Below are 17,950 nucleotides of genomic sequence, written 5' to 3'. Positions count from 1 at the left end.
TAAATAAGTTTTCCCCTTTTTGGGTACTGTTTGCTATTTTTAAAATTTAAATTAAATATTAAAATTTAGTTTCACTTATAATATTTTGCTTATTCTTACAAAATTTAACAAATTTATTTTGACTATCAATTGCTATTTTTACTACTTTTTTTTATGCTTTTCTTCAGTGAGTTTTGCCTTTTAAGGAGTTTTCTTAAACGGTCAAAGTAATTTTCATATTTTCAACTCACGGGTCAACCTAATATATTCATGATAGAGTTTTAGGAAGGCCTTGAGCTTGTTTAGAGTACCTTTACTCAGTTGTAATGGCTCCACATTGTTGGTACACTGTAGACTACCTCAGTTGCCCAGCGAGGACCTGCCATTCTGCCTGGCGGAAATTCCCAACTCTGAGAACACCCTCAGAATTGGTCCACTTATAGCTTCTGGATGGTTTTTTTCTCTCTGGCCTCATCAATTTTCACCCTGTAGGTGCACAATTATCATTCAGTAGCACACTACAGACAACCCTATGTGCATTTCATCAACTCTTTTTCTCCCCATTGTTTTATTCCTTGCTACTCTGTCCTAAGAATTCTACCTGCTTTATGTACCACAACTTCTAACCCCGAATGATTACACTCCCTATGCTATAATTCACAAGATGACTTCCCAAAGAAAGCCAGGAATTTAATAGATCCACCTCACCTGTTTTCTCTCTCACTCTCTCTCTCTCTCCCTCTGTGTTCACAGTTTTGTCATCCATTATCTAATATATGAAACTGTTTGTTTTATATTTAGTCCACTTTTCTCATAGTTATAGGACAGGAAAAATACCAGTATTTCCATCATGGCAGAAGTAGAAAAACTCCACAAATTTCAATATGTTGAATTATGTTAATTCTAAACTAATCACCATCTTCCTAATTCCAGGCAGACTACAACTCTTTTTTAAATTCCTCAATGCTATCTAGAAGTCATCAATTATACAGTTAAGTCTTCTCAACTTTTAGAACATTTTCCCTTACTAGGACTTACAGCTAATAAACCTGATTTTCCTGGATGATTATTTCTTGTGGTATCTTTCAAATCTACTCATTTATTTTCCCACTCCCACTTTAAATATACTCATCTTGCACAACTGCCAAGATCTCCTAACCATTGTTCTTGACTCACATCCTTTTCTTTTAATACATATCACAAATAAGTTCAAAATTACTATAACTTCAAATATCACTTCCATTGCAGCACAGGCATATTTAGTCTGATCAATAATCTAGAGTGTCCTTGTGCCCTACTACATCAAATATAATTTGATATTCCCTTTATAAAATATGAAGCAAGATTAGTGACTATTGAGTCATTCTTTCATCTGATGTTTCCGATATACCAAGTACTTGGTTATGTATAAGAGATTCAAAAACAATACAGAAGACCCAAACAAATAAATATAAAAAGTATGATACTGCAAGAATAAAAAAATAGTCAGGGTGAATCTAACCACTATACATTGGGCATTCAGTGAAATATCCATTATTTTAATAGCTATGCTTAATCTTAAAATATAAGTAGCAGTGAAGGAGACATTTCAGGCAGAGAAAATGTTATGAGAACAGGAACGCAGAAGGGACATGGGTATGATAAAAATGAGAACTACAGTTTATGTCATAAGAAGTTAAAGAGATAAAGAGTTAAAAGAGATCTACCCAGAGTATAGGCAAGTACAAGTTGAAGGTAGCAATTGTTTATCACATTTTAGAACTTTGATTTTAACAGTTATTGAAAGCTTTTAATCAAGAAATTATATGCTTAGTTTTTTGCTTTATGTAGCCTCAGTCTGTATATTTTATTAAAAATAAATTTTGGTAGAACACGAATGGAAACTATGAGCTGTGCTAGTTGGGATGAAGGCAGGAGGGAGTTACAGTCAACTTCACTTTAGTCATTTGTAGGACAAGGTATGAAGGAGTAACTTAAGTATCAAAGTTTACTCACTTTTCTAAATTTGGTGGCAACTAAGTAGATAATTGTGCTATTTAGGTAAAACAGAACATAAAAGGAAGGGCTAGTTCAGGCTAGTATATCTGTAAATCTGAGGTATTCATGGGACAGCCAGTTGAAAATTTAATATATATCCTTAGATGTGCATATGGAATATACTGATGAAGACTTTAGCCACGAGAAGCAGTAACCAAGTGACAATGTATGGAGGAAAAGAAGAGTATCAGCATTCAAGTTCAGGCATGAGCACAGATACATGGGGGTTTCAACTGAAATAAAAATCACTTGGCTTGAAGCATAATTCATATTTTAACTTTACATTCTCCTGAGAGAAGGGATATAAAATACATATTTAATTAATTAAGAAGGCTCTATGCTGGCTTTATCCCATGATAGGGAAGTTAGCTCCAGAAGACCTTGTAAATTCAAGGAGTAAGGTGTACATTTTAACAGGTCAATTTTCCAAGCAGCATGTTCTGTGCCTTCTAAAACTCCAAAATCAAACTCTTAGTGTTCTCTTTAGAATCCCTTCTTGACTTAGGTGGAGAGAAGAACACTGTATACTCCTTCCCCTTAGAAGAGGTTGTGACTTAAAGCACATTAACAACTTTTCCCAAAGTATTTTCTTAATCTGCCTTCTACAACTATTTTTTTAAACTTCCTTCAACATGAATGAAATCTTTAAGATTCATCTAATTTGTTCTTGTCTTCTTTTAGATCTATTTCTGTATCTCCTTTGTTTTCCGATTATCTGTTAGATTTTCGCTTTGGGGGTTTTTTTTTGTGTGCCTCTGTCAAAATTTCTCCAACATCAGAGGACATACATATGGCTTCACAAGAGCATTAGCTCCTCAATTAGATTTTTTAAAATAATCTTTGCATTGCTAGTTTTTGCCGTAAAGTAAAGATTAAGAAAACAGGGCCAGGAATTTAGCTCAGTGGTTCTGGTGCCTGCTGTGCAAGCACAAGGACCTGAGTTCGATCCCCGGTACCAAAAAAGAAAACAGTGATGTTGTGATGAAAATCTATAAGGATGATATTCTAGAATATGTTATTTTCCCTGTTTGGCAAACTCGAAGTTACTATTAAAGTATATTTAATTACTTAGAAGAAGTGTCTCTCAAATTTGCAGAAAGAATAAATTTGGTTACAGAGATCTCTTTTAATTCAGTGATTTGAAGCTGATCCCTACCAATAACCTTCTTTTGCAGAAATTTATAGGATGGACTTTGTAAAAAGAAATGTGGGCTCAGAGTTAAAAAATGGAGATCATTATAATTATACTAAAATGAGTGCAATTCATTGATCTTCAAGGCATAATTCCAAAACTCATATTTTAGTACAAGCTTTCTACTATAGAAGGATATTTTTATAGAGTCTTTAAAAGTAAATTAATTTTTAAAAATAAAACTGTATATCTGAAATTTTATGTCTTTAAATGAACACTGCAAAATCGGCCTATGGCCTCAGAAATGATGGGCATTATTGATGAATAAGTGAACAAATGTTAGTTCTGAATTCAATTTCCTTCAAATTTCTTTACTACCACACACAAGAATGCAACCTACTTTCAAAACTAAAATCTGACATAATGATTTCTTATTCAGGAGACCAGCATAGTTCATTTTTCATTCTGATGGATATCTAATTTATTAGGCACAGAATTCACTGTGCTCTAGTGCCAAAAATTACTAAGCAACAGAACATATGTAGGCGGATGTGATGTTTGCATATTCACACAATATGACATTTTCACCAAGATCAGAAGTATATTATTGCTGAAAGGGGGGAATAGTAACAGAACAAGAGGTAGTAATATTCTTTTATTTTATAAGGTATCATTCACAAAAGTATCTCTATGATCTTAACAAATAACCCCCTGTTACCAAAAACAAGTAAATCCAGAGTGACATTCACACCTCCCCACATTTAGTTCTTCCAAAATGCCAGGAAGGAAAACATACTGCTTGAAGCATTTTTTATGCCTTCTATAGCATAACACCTAGTATGGCGTGAACACAGGAATTGCCTATCAGCCTGAGCTGAATACTAACTGTTTTACAGCATCAAAATTAGGAAATATTCTGGAGTGTTCTATGGAAGATATTTCCCTGGGGACCCTGAAACTTGGCAACTTTTTCTGATAAGCAGTTACTTGTGTTTACTGTCTCTACATTAATATAGGAATGAAATATGAGCACAAGGTTGAATGAGTGAAGATGATAACTACCTCATCAGGAAAGTGAAAAAAAAAATGTTCTCAATGCTGAACAATACATGAACCAGGCCTGGTCAAACTTACCTGTAGCTTAAGGAAGTGATTCCAACATAATATTCTTTTGCAGCAAACCTATGGCAGGCTCATCTCAGTTAGTTGTCAATTTATAATACAGTTCACAGACAGATTGAATAAAGAAGTGTTTTCAGAGGAAAATCTCCTCCAGCACCTCCCAGAGTAAGATCAGCCCTTCTGTAGGCATATCAATATGCTTTAGTGAAATGTAGCATTTTCTGTAGGGGAAATTTTCTGGTTGAGCAATGGGTAAACATATCTTCAAAACATACAATTCTTGCTTAAATACCCTCAACTGATACTTTTTATGGTTTGATGGCCACCTTTAGATTTCAAGATAGGAGGACTTCCTCTGGCAGTATTCTTTCATAATACAGGTATTCATTAACTTTGTTTTAACAGAGCAAAATACTCTCAAAAACTGGACACTTTTCTCTCCTTCCCAGTGAATAGATTCTACAAGGGCTTTTATAATTTTCTTAAAGATTTAAATATTCCAGCTACATTTTTTAGGGAACCTTTTCTTCCTTATAACCTTCAGAGTAACTACATAATTTTAATATTTGAGAAGAGCTTGGAAAATAATCTCTGTTCCTATACAGGAATACCTAAGGCTCATTATACTGTCTGAAGCATGGCTTTAGGCCCTACACTGGGGTTTACAAAAGTAACAAAAAATAAATGGCTAATAACTGCTAATTATTTTTTTAGAAGTGATATTTTTCAAATCCCAATAATCTTTGACTCCACTCCTGCATATATTTCCACAAGTATAGCAAAAATGTGATTTCTATCACTGCACAAAAAGCTGAACAGCCATTGAAATTTGCTAAAATTCAGCTCTATCTTCTCTTTCCATGTGATCTTTGCCACCTGAATCAAGTTCAACAATTGGAATTGCAGAACTTTCAAGGGATGTTTCACCTCTCCTAAATTTGGATGAGGCTGAGAACTATTCATTAAAAAAGGATTATAGTATAAATAAATTTGATCTTCGGATTTTAAAATAGTGAAATAAAAGTTTTCATATAGAAACCCTAGTTGCCGGGAGTCTCAAGCAATCATCCTGTGAACAACACAAACGTATTTTGAACTTTTCTCAGAAAGAATAACATTTCCACTTGACTCTTAATCTCTATTGATTTTCATAATTTTTATCATTATCATCCTTCTCCTCATCATCACCAAAAGGCCTCTGAATAAAGAGTTCTACCAAAATGAAAAGGAAAGATGGGGAGAAGGAAAGGAAGAAGCAGAGCTCATTGGCAGCCAAATCACCTAGATTGATCATTTATGGATTTTGTCTCCTGTTTACTTAATAATGGGTATAAAGATGAGGCTCAGGCATCTTTATTTCAAACAAACTTCTATTGCCATTTTGCTGAACATTTTTGGAGAATTATGAAAAAAGATTTATAAACAAATCATGGTTGATATTATCTGTTAAATTGCAGTCATAGTCATGTGATTTTAGATTGCTTTCTAGTATAACTGCCTAATTCTTGGCCCCAGAATGGCCTCCCTATTGCTCAGGTGGCCTCTTTGGGGAAGAGCATCATGACATTTTTCTTACTCTGCCACCAAACCCGATTTGTCTGAATCCCATTAATAAAGGCTTTCTTTCCTTACAATAATGGTTTTTAAAGTCTCAAGACTAGAAAACCTAGCTCACCTGGAACTTGTTGGAAATGCAAATTATTGAGCCCCTAACAGACCTTCTGAATCAGAAACTGGAAGTGGAGGAAGGAAGCTCTCTTTAAACTAGCATCCCATGTGATTCTGATGCACTCTGATGTTTAAGAAGCACTGCTAAAGATGAGCTGCTAGATGAGAAAAATTGTTTAAATGTAAGTTCCGATATCAGCTCTCACAGACGATATTTGCATTTTAATAGATATCTTCCACAGTGAAACAAACACAGTAAAGATTAGTGTGAAAGAGTTCAGAAACTACCAATGCTAAAAATAAGCTATTTGGAATCAGGGAAGCTATCTTGGTCTTTTTCAGCTGCTATAACAAAAATACCACAGACTGGGAAGTTTATGGACAAGAGATTTATTTTCCACAGATGCAGAGGTTGGGAAGTCTAAGATCAGTTTGTTGGCAGCTTCTGTACTAGAATCTGCTTCAGAAACATCTCGGTTCAGAAACAAGTTGTTCCTTCACCAAGTAGGATGCTACCAAGTTCTATTGGGGTTTCTCTTGTAAGAGAACCAATCTTATTTACGAGGGCTCCACCCTCATGACCTAATAATGTCCTAAATCCCACCTCCTAAACCCATCACATTGGGAGTTAGAATTTGAAAATGTTAATTTCAGCAGGATACATTCATTCCGTACCAAAAGCCTTTTAAAATTATAGCCTTTTAAGCAATGTTGACTTACTTTGCTTGTGCTTGCAAGCTAGGACTAAAGAAACAGGTTTTGGCCCTTGTTTAAACTTAAATCACTTGAAGTATTTTGTTCTTACCTTAAACTAATTGAATTTATGAGGCTGAAGTTTCCAGAGGAGATTCTGATACATAATTAGGGTTGAGTACCACTAGCTTTCCTCAGTGTGTAAAAAGACTAACTCCGAGACACCTGGAAGGAGTTTACAACACAGGTTGCCAGACTGGATCCCAGAATTTCTGGGTCATTTGGTATTAGATGGGGCAGAGAATTCATGTTTCTAAAAATAAAGTTGCTATTGGTTTGAGAACACAATCTGATCATTCCTATAGTGATCTCTGGTATCAGTGCTACTCTCTTAAAGGAAAGCCTATTGCAAGCTTATTGCTGCCAATGAGACAATTACCATAAGATTTGAAATGAAGCTAGGATGATATTTAAAATTATTTATCTGTTAGAATCTTCACTCATTTTTGTAACGAATATTGTTATAAAAGCCTCCCTACTTCTTCTATCTTTTTTTGTTTACTCTTTAGCCACACTTTCCATGAAAGCAGCAAACACTGACATCCAAAGAAAATCCAATTTAATATTATGACACCTCATTTTCTCCAAGGTGACTTATCTAATACTATCATTTTTAAAAGCAAAGGGGTTCCTGTAAAGCAAAACAGATAATACCAAGCACAAAATTCATGTGGTCAAGAGCATCAGCTTTCCTTAGAGGGGAGAATTAAGTCAAATTACTCCTAATTCATATCCAATTCTTACTAGGTTGATAAGATGACTTCTCTGTTTTCAGGAGATTAAAATCAGAAAATTGCAGGGTGATCAACTATATTAGTAAGGAGTTAGTTATTACTATACTGTACTAATAGTTTAAAAATCAGCAAACAGAAAACAAGAATGTTAAAGGTGAGAAACTTTGTTATACTTATATTTGAATAACTCAAAAAGAAACCCACTGATTTTCTAATAAGAACAGGTACATCAAAGCAAAGTTAAACATCAGGTGGGAAACACATTACGATGGGTACTGCTAAGGGGTAGAACATTAATCACGACTCCCCGGGTGCTTTTACTATTGGTCAGGCCCTATTTGTGTGCTCTTCGGTGAACCAGCTTAATTTAATTCTGATATCACTCCCGTAGAAGAGTCACAATTACCTTCTGCTTTTTATAGATGAGCAAAATAAATCTGAAGAGAAGAAGTAATTGGCCCAAGATCACATGGCTGAAAGGGCAGGGAGGATATTTGAATGTGGGGACCTGTGCTCCAAAATCTAGGTATTGAGCGACTTTTTTTTTTTTTTGGTACTGGGGATCGAACTCAGGACCTTGTGCTTGTGAGGCAGGCAGTGGAACCACTGAGCTAAATCACCTGCCTTTGACCAGCCATTTTATGTGTCCTGTCATGGTAGTTTTTAAGTGTGGTCATTTTTTTTCTTCTCTTTTCTTTTCTTTTTTTTTCAGTACCAGGGATTGAACTCAGGACTTTACACTTTTGAGGCAGATGCAGTGCCACTGAGCTAAATCCCTGGCCCTTTCTTACTTTCTTAAATAAGGCAGTAAGTGTAGAGGAGGATATATATGTGAAGACAATGAGAAGATCAACAACAGATCTCTGATGCAATGAGGTGAGCATGTGAACTATATAAGAATTCACCTGTCAATCAATTGGACTTAATTTTATTTTTTTTCCACTAAGTTTATTGGTACATTTTAGGTATACAATATGATGACATTCATCATTGGGAATTTGTATCTTTACATTATATATCTTGGTTATGTTTTAACAGCTGAAAACAGTGTCCCAGAAAAAGAAATCATTTCCAGAAACTTTTTCAGGAATTTTTGAATATGTACTTTCAGAACTATTGTAAAACAAAAGATAGCTTTTGTTTCCAGTAGAGCCATCTAGAGCCAAATAGATACATAACCACTGTGATTGTCAGCCAACAGCATGCAGACTCCATGGGAAATAAAATAACCATCCAAAGAACACAGGCTTCTGTTTGTTGAATTAAGAGAACAGTTCTATTAGCTGTGGCAGAGGGAATTAATAAACATTTGGTTCTGTTCTAACATTCAGCCAGTGGAAACCACACTCCAAAGCCTGCAACACATCGGACAATATATGTTTAAACTTTCGTTCGGCAAATTCAATGTGAACATTCCAACCACCAGGACAAAACATTTCAGCTAGTTTTTTTTTAAGATACAATTAATGAGTAAGTCAAAAATGCCTCAAATTTTCTGGAACCTTCTCTTAGACCAGATGAGTTTTCAATGAGCCTGAGAGAGACAAGACTTCTGTGGGGACCGGGCTCTTGTTTGGAGAAGATCTTATTTAAAGATATCAAAGGATTAAAAGGAGAAGAAAATTTGGATTGCTGTAGGTTAATCTTTGAAAGTCCCTAAATGCAATCATTCATGTTGGTTTATCTCATTGTCCAAGGAGAATAAAACCACTTTTTATAAAATGGTTTATATTAGTACATGTCTGCATCATTTACATATATCACAGGGAGTTGGTACATGCACACAACACGTTTTGCTCTTCTTCCTTCCCTACCCCTCCCTCCTTTCCTGCTCCTTTTAACTCTTAGTCTCCTTTCCATTTGCAAAAGCTCTACTGTATTTAACGTTTTTTCTTCAATTTCTTTACTCTCTCTCTCTTTCCTTCTTCCCCTTTCCCTCCATCGCTTGCTTCTCTTCTCATTTGAAAAAGATCTCCCTGCTTCTTATTACCTATCTTTTATTTTGCTCTTCATTTATATTTTGAGATTCTCATATAAGAGAAACCATGTGATAATTAAGTTTGTGTGTCTGATTGATTTTACTTAACATTATGGTCTCAGGATGAATCCATTTACCTACAAATACCTCATTTATCCTTCTTTATTGCAGAGTAGTACTCCATTGTGTACAAATACCACACTGTCTTTGTTCATTCATCTGTTGATGGGCATATAGGGCATGTTGACTACAAGGAGCCTTAAAGAATTGCTTAGTGTCACTTATGAGAAAATGTACTTTTTATTTTTTTTTAAAGGCAGGCACTGTTTGAAAAATTATTTTAGTCAAATACCTCTGCTATACTCCATGATTAGAGCACTTTTTAAAGTGTTGTAAAAATGTCCAAGGATCCTCTCCTGAGGAAAATATATACAGCCCCTGTAGTTTACTGAACTTTGTTATATATGTCTTTAAGTCTTCTCAAAATTGTCTTGAAAAAATCATAGGTAAAGCTAAAACTTAGCTTTCTTTTATAATTAGATAAAGTTAATGGTAAGATACTTTTAAGAAGATTTTTCTATCAAGTTACTTTGACTGTCATGATGGAATTTGAAAAATGCATCATTCTCTGCTATGTTTCTTTTCATTTCATTTATTATTTTTTACTTTAGGAGTCTAATCAATAAGCAAGCCCTCGCTATCAATCTCCAAAATATATAGTCATGTATTATTTTCAAAACTAAACACCTCCTGTGATGAATTACTGTCATTAGCCAGATGATTGTCTGTACAGAGACTTCAGACCACTCGGAAATGACTGAGCAGCTGTCGGAGTACAGGAGGGGCCTGAGGTATTTCTGTGCCAATTACTTCCTGCTTCTCAAGTATAAATATTTCTAAACCTATGCGTTTCTGCATGACATTCCATCAAGCTAAATTTTAAAACCATTTTCTAACATGTTTTGTTATATTTCCAAATGAGGAGAGAGAAGAATTTCCTTTCCATGCCAAGCTTGTCCCCAGTGCTGAGGACAAGTTACTCCCATCACTGCCTTATCCATGGAGCAGACAGACATGGTCTTGACAAATCAATAGCAAGGAAGCATTTTATATACATCAGTGTTATTTTGTGGAAAGCCTGTCTTATCCAAGTTTTTTGTTGTTGTTGTTAAACCAGTGACTAGAGCCCTAGAGGGTATACACACTGAAATTCTGTCATTTAAAAACACTAGGACCAAGAATACAAAATTAACCTAACCAGAATTTTCATACTGGCTGCACCTAGAAACCTCAAGTTTTCTGGCTATAGAAGCAGTAGTAGGCAATTATGGAAGCATTTAATTCTGGTTTTCTCATTATCAAAATGCCTAAGGGCATTAAGTGGTATGGTCTGCTTCTTGAATGAACTCATTTTCTCTAATTTCTTCTAAACTCTTTTTCTATGAATCTCTAAATAAATTTCTGTCTCCATTTCCTACCATCAACCCTACCCACTTTGCTAATTCTCTTTGTTCTAATTCAGTAGTTTTCAACTTTGGTAAGTTTATGAATCATCACTAGAGGGTTGTTACACATGGATTGCTGAGACTCACCCCAAGTTTTTGATTTGGTAGGTGTCGTACAGGTGGAGCCTGATAATTTAAATTTCTAACAAGTTTCAGGTGAAGACATTGTTCCTAATATCTCATGTTGAGTAGTATTACTGAATCCACCAGGGCACAAACAGAAATTCTCCTCCACTTCACAGTGAAGTGATTAAGAGTACTTCAATGACCTGTACCTAGAGCTGGTGACTTGTTTTCATTCAATCTTGACTAACAGACTCCTTCTCTATTTATGGAAAGATCTGGCAGATAGGAAGAACATACAGAAAGGCCCTCCAAGCCTTTTGGACATGACTACTCTCCTGTAGGATTTAGGCTTCCTACACTGTTAGCTTCTTCTGTAATCCATAGATAAAAATTCTTTACTATGACCTCTCTCTCCCCTCTGCTGTCTCTTTCTTCTCCTTTTTTTAAACATTCACTTCCCTTGAGCCACATCCTTCCCTCTGTGAAGAAGTTATAATTATTTAATATCATGAGAATACAATTGAAATAAAATCTTCATATATGTGCATGCAGTCTACATGTGCTAGTGTGGTATGAGCATGTTAAATTCTGAAAGGCAAAGCATCATACTTCATAAGTATGAAAAAGAAGATAGTTGTTTTATCAATACATCTCTCTCAGCAAATAAGATATTTTTCTTCTTATGCTCTCTGGTCCTTCTTTCCCTAAAGTCAACACTAGTAGAGACAAATACTGTACAGTTGGAATTTACTGACATACATATTTATTGATTGTACAAGTGTGATAGCTAACTGCTTGTGTCAACTTGAGTAAGAAATGCCCAACTAAGTTGTATTATCATAGTGTTGGGTGTGGCTGGAAGGGATTTCCTGAAGACAGAAGACCCACCCTGGGTGTGCCTGTCAACCACCAATATGCTAGTGGCCTGAATGGACTAAAAGGAGAATGAAGAAGGAAGGCTCGTATCTGTGTTTTCAGAGGTGCTCCAGTCTTCATCTTTACCTTGAATGTCATCTCCTGGCTTCCAGTACAGACACTTCAGCCTCCAGCTTAGACTTTTCAGTGTTCCAATCCAGACTTGTTGGCCTCCTAATATGAATTCGCATGAGACACTACAGTGAGCTCCAGGCCTTCAGTTGGATCCTTCAGATCACCAGCACGCAGACAGCTCCCTTTTACACTTACACCTGGCTCTGTAGGCAGATATTTTAAGCCTACCTTGTAAATTCTTATATATTTATGTATCTTGCGTTAAATCTCTAGTAAGCACTAACTGATACAGCATGGTATATATTTATGGCCATAATTATGTTACTAAATCTAGATTTTTGACAGAGGGTGATTATGTATAGACAATGATATACAAAAGTAATGATACATGACAAAATATGATAACTGCCATGGAAAGATATAAAGTAAGTGTGCTGTGGATCCCAAAGAGGAGAGCCATCACTTCTGACTGGAAATTTGTTAAGGGGAATAAAGCAGATAGCACTTGTTTATCTGCAATAAGAGAAGATAAGTAGCAATGGAAAAGGACAAATTGAACCAAATAGAATGGAACTCCAAATGTCATTCCCTTGACCAGGAGAACCCATCAACATTCCCCTACCATTCCTAACAACACGGGCTTAGTGTATTTCAGAAAATACAAGATATAGGGATAGGGGATATGCATCTGACTTCTTGTATTAGTATAATTAGATGAATAGTAAAGATACATTTTTGTAGGTGTTAAATAATGAAATGAAATAATATCTATAAAAATTTTTCGAGCTGCAATGTTCTAGGCAAAGAATTTGTTTATTTGGACTTGCCACACACTTATGTGGGATACTCAGTTATGACTTGCATTTTCAAAAAAAAGAGCCATTCATTTTGGCCTTGTAATTAGAAATAAGTTCAGGCTCTTGACTGATCATCCAAGAGTTCTGCATCTCATTCAATGAGGATCAAACTATGAGATAACTAACTGTCCTTCAGCATAAAACATAGCAGTGGATCGCTCATACCTAAGAGGCAAAATAGAAGAAAAAATAAAATAACAGCCTGTATTAGTCAGTTTTCCTGTCCCTGAGTGACAATACCCATCACCCACAAATTAAACAAAGAGAGGTTTAATTAGGCTCATGGTTTCGGGGATACTATCAACTATTGGCTGTTTCCAAGGCAGAAACATCATGGCAGAAAGGTATAGCAGAGAGAAATGCTTAGTTCATGGTGCCCAGGAAACAGATCGGGGGAATAGTGCCAGAGGGGAACCAGCAAGGGACCGTATATAGTACCCAATGTCACACCTCCATGACCCAATTGTTTAATACCAGGCATGTGGTTTACCAATCTGGAATCATAATCCAATGAAACTGACATATCAAGACTAATGGTTACCCCCTCCCTTGGTTCAGAGTTTTAGTTCTACCTCTGGCAGTTGCCCTCACTGATCTTTTGTTCTCCCAATTTGTTCATGAACCTTCCAACAATCATACAATTTGGAGGTTGGTTTTTTTCCTTGCTTGATCACCTGTAACCTATATGGCCCTTACAGGCCCAACCCTCCCCCCCACTGCCATCCTCCTTCCACTTAGACTTCTAATCTTAACCTTAATAAACTCTTCTGTATGACAATTTCTCTTTATTTCCTATATTCAAAATGACAGTTTACTTTCATTCTCCTTGAAAAAACTGAGCTGATAAAATCTGAAAATTCTTTGCACTGCACAGGTAGTAGTCGGCTCAGTTACATATGGAGATAAATGTTAATATCTTTTACAAGATTGAAAGAATTATGCAAGCACACTTTTCAATCTATTAGCAATATGCATTTAAACTAAAGCTAATATATTCAAATTAGATCACGAATGTTAGGTCACTTAAGTGAGGTGAACATTAAGTTGCCAAATGACAATGGCCGATTTGGCAATGCTAAATTAACAGGAAGTTCAGTGCAAGCTCCAGAATCAAGAGCTGTGCAGCAGACTGGAAGGAAATCAATTAAAACCTGGAAAGGATGAAATTAAAGGAACCAGCTGATACTGAAGACCTGAACAGGAGGTAGCATCGAGATGCTTACAGAAGCAGATGACTCTGGTGTGGTTCATCTGCCACTAATGAGCTGTGTACACTCATCTGTCACATCCCAAATGGACTCAATAACAGGCCTTTTTTGCCTATGATCTTGGTCCTTCTAAATTTTGTAGTCAGAAACACCTTTCTTAAATGCAAATCTAAGTATTCCATTGCCTAGTTTAATGTCCTTTAAAGACCCTTCCCCACTCTTAACATAAAGCCATGATTCTTGACTTGGCCTACAAAACATTTCCTTTTCATTCTTCTCTCTTTTACTTCATCTCTCTTCATCCAGCTTTTTCTTAAGCTCTTGCCCTTAACTCATATATTGGTGTAATATCTACAATTTGTAGTAAAAGAAAGTATAGATTTAAATCTTTGTTCTTCCACATACTTATCTTTTGAGAACTTATCAAACTACTCTGAGAAATACTTCCTTGTCTTTAAAAACAAATACAGTATGATACTAATAATGGCCATGGAAGTTTTGAGGGAGAATTAAAGTTAATATTGCAAAGGGTCTGTTGTAGTCAGGGTTTTGACGAGGGATATATTTAATATAGGACACATTATTTATAGGATTATTTTATGATATTTACCGAAATAGTCAAATATGAAGGAGTGCAAGAGATTAGACACACACTGAGGGCCTAAAGAATCCAGCCAAGGTCCTGGATCCGAGCAATGTTCCACACAAGTCCAGTTAAAGGAGTCCAAGGCATTGTCTTCCATGAGTCTAGCCAGTGGCCTAAAGCCCACAGCAATGCCTCATGGTTGTCCATATTGAGGATCTGGACCCGGAAGGGCCAAAGGCCAGTGGTGGAAGCCAGAAGACCTATGCTGGTGGGATGAAGGATTTGTGCCACCAGGCTGAGAGATATATGTTAGAAGTGATGCTCACAATGAAGATCAGAGCTCCCCTTATCAGAACAGCAGCCATTCCCAGCAACAGCAAGACCCCAAGCTCCTCCTCCAATGAGAACAGCCAAGTTCATATCAGGAAAAACCTTCCACAGCAAGCTTCTCCTAGAAAATCAACTACCCCTGATGTTCCCCTCCAGTTCTCTTTTCGTTGACATTGACAACAATCCTCAGGTGGGTCTTCCACACCCAGATCACACTGATTCAGTTCAGCTGGGCATTACAAGGTGACCATTAGTTAATCCTCCACAGGGTCTAGTGTTGAGTATTTCATAAATGTCAGTTATTACTATGCCATTTATGAGATCTCTGTAACTGTTGAACAATCTGCACATTAATACCATATACATATATTAGCTTTTCTCAAAATTACTAATTTATTTTGACCCATTGCCTAGGGTGTACTTTCTTGAGGGAGAACTTTTTGAGGTCTCTTAAGTAAAAGAAGTCACCAGTTATTGTTCCCAGAGTGCTTGCTCTATACAATGTGCATCAAAACTTAATCTTTGTGGAAGGCAATCCACATATATGTGAAGGGTTTGCATATATACCTCCCTACAACACTTCAGTTCTTCAGAGTTGGCACCTTGTTCCTCTGCATAGGTTCAGTGCCAATAGACTTAGTAAAAGTAATACATTTAAAAGCAAATGAATGCATCATCAGAGGGCAGATAACAGCAGTGTTTTATTCTTAAAATGGAAGATGGAAGTAGATATGAAATCCAAGATGTATTTTTCCTCACTTACCAACTATACTAATATTATAAATGTACCTTCTTTCCCTATTACTTCTTAGAGAAAAAAAAATGCAATGAAAGGAGTATAGACACGATTTATATCTGTGTGGTGTGATCAGGGAACATAGAAGCAGAAAAGAGATCAGTAGCACCATTGGCCCAGGAAGCGATGTGATGAGAACAAATGGAAATCAGCAGCTGGTGAACAGAATGTGTCTGTACATGCACAGGACAGGAGATGCCTGATGGACAGCATTAAAAACAGCATCTGAAAGACATCTCTCGATCCTTTTCATGCCAACAAATGAACTAGATTAACAAGACCAAGATGATCAGGTCCATCACCACTGGTAGTTGGGATGGGGAGATCATTTGTGATCAAAAGAGTACAATTGTGTTCTACTTCTATTATCAAAGGCAAATAATATTGGAGATTGGAAACCAATATGTTCAGGGACACATTCAATCATCCTAGAAACATTTATTGAGCACTTACTGTTTACTAGGCATGGGACTTGCTTGTAAACATAAACATGAGTAAAATATAATCCCGTTTCTTTGATAAATCAGTCACATAGAGGATTCTAATATGAAAGCATGTAAGTAAAACAGTATCACAGAAATGATAATACAGAAACCCAAGGGAGTGGGCACAGGATGTAGCTCGGTGGCACAGCACCTGCCTGGCAAGCAAGATGTTCTGAGTTTGATCCCCGGTATCAAGAAAAAAAGAAGGAAGGAAGGAAGGAAGGAAAGAAAGAAAGAAAGAAAGAAAGAAAGAAAGAAAGAAAGAAAGAAAGAAAGAAAGAAAGAAGAAAAGAAATAAATACAAGGGAGAGCTGAGCATAACAGAATGATTTATTAATAATTGGGATAGGATTTGATTAGACTCCGCATAGGAAGTGTGACTTTCAGTCTTGACAGGTAAGTGATGATGGAGTCTAAGTCCTACAGATTAACCCTGAAAGCCCTGAGAGCCCTGAGAAATGACACACAGAAGGAAGGACTATGTTCGAAGGAGCTTGGACTTCTCCTACATCTTTCTGTGGCTTCTGATTTGATTTCTCAAACTATTTTCAAATATTATATTCACCTTCCCTATTCACTACTCTAATTTCTGACACACAAAAGTCACAAACTTTACATGAAATATGTTTAACAATAGGCCGTAGATACATAAAAAAAGAAGCTTTTTAAAGAAACAGATGTAGTATTTCATATCAACTTGGACTTCAGTCTCTCTTAGATATTTCACGTTCCTAATAGTGGGATATCACTTTTCATTTATTTGTATGATATTATTTTGGCTCTCCAAACTCAAAAATTATTGAATATAGAATTATATTTTCAGTCACTTTTCCAGTCTAGCCCCATGGTGAAGGGCAGTGACTTCTCAAGGACACACCAGAATCTAAATTGCAAGCTTGTAGGTAATGAAAGACCAAGTGTGCTCTACTCCATCCTCACAGGATCTAGCTTCTCCTGGCTTCCCTCATTTTACCTCCATTAGCCCTTCCTGACTGCCTATTCCATGAGATTCAGTCCAGATGCAGAAAGAAACAAGAGACTCACATGAGTGTATAAACAGTTTCCGCCACTGCATTATGTTATACATAACTCCAGTTAACCCCAAGACTCACTGACACAAATACAAGAAGGAAGGAAGGAAAAAAGAAAGTAAAATCATTACTCTTTAGTGAAAAATCTCAAAATATCTCCCCACAGGACACTGAAATATTTAATAATTAATGAGCACAAATTTTTGTTAATTAAATTTACAGTGAAGAAGCTTATCAGAACCGTTAAGTAATAAAATTTAACATTACCAGCAATGAGGCAACATTATTCCAATAGTAGAATAATATTAATGGACATTGCATAGTTCCAGTATGATATAATGAGATAAACTCAGCACCAGTTTTAGGTAATTGTGTTAAAATAAATGCATGCATCAAGAGAAAATATCAGGAAAAGCTAAAAAGAATTTTACAAGTCATTAGGCTATGCTCTTCTAAAATGTTGAGGTCATTGTCTTTCTTATTTATTTATTTATTTATGCCCATGTTTACAGTACATAATGCTTACATTTATCTTGGGGAGTTCATACAGGTACATAACACATCTCAATTATTTTTGTTCCCTACCCCTCCCATCCCTCCCTGCTCCTTCCAACTCTCATTCCTCTTCTCATTTGCAAAAGCTCTATTTCCATTATTTCTTCAATTCTTGGAGGACTGAGGAAAGCTGCAAGG

This window comes from Heterocephalus glaber, unplaced genomic scaffold, assembly GCF_053883595.1.
Source record: "Heterocephalus glaber isolate CG9 unplaced genomic scaffold, H.glaber_assembly_v1.0 deba00000347, whole genome shotgun sequence".
NCBI classification, from domain to species: domain Eukaryota; kingdom Metazoa; phylum Chordata; class Mammalia; order Rodentia; family Bathyergidae; genus Heterocephalus; species Heterocephalus glaber.
Note: the sequence above shows the minus strand (reverse complement) of the source record.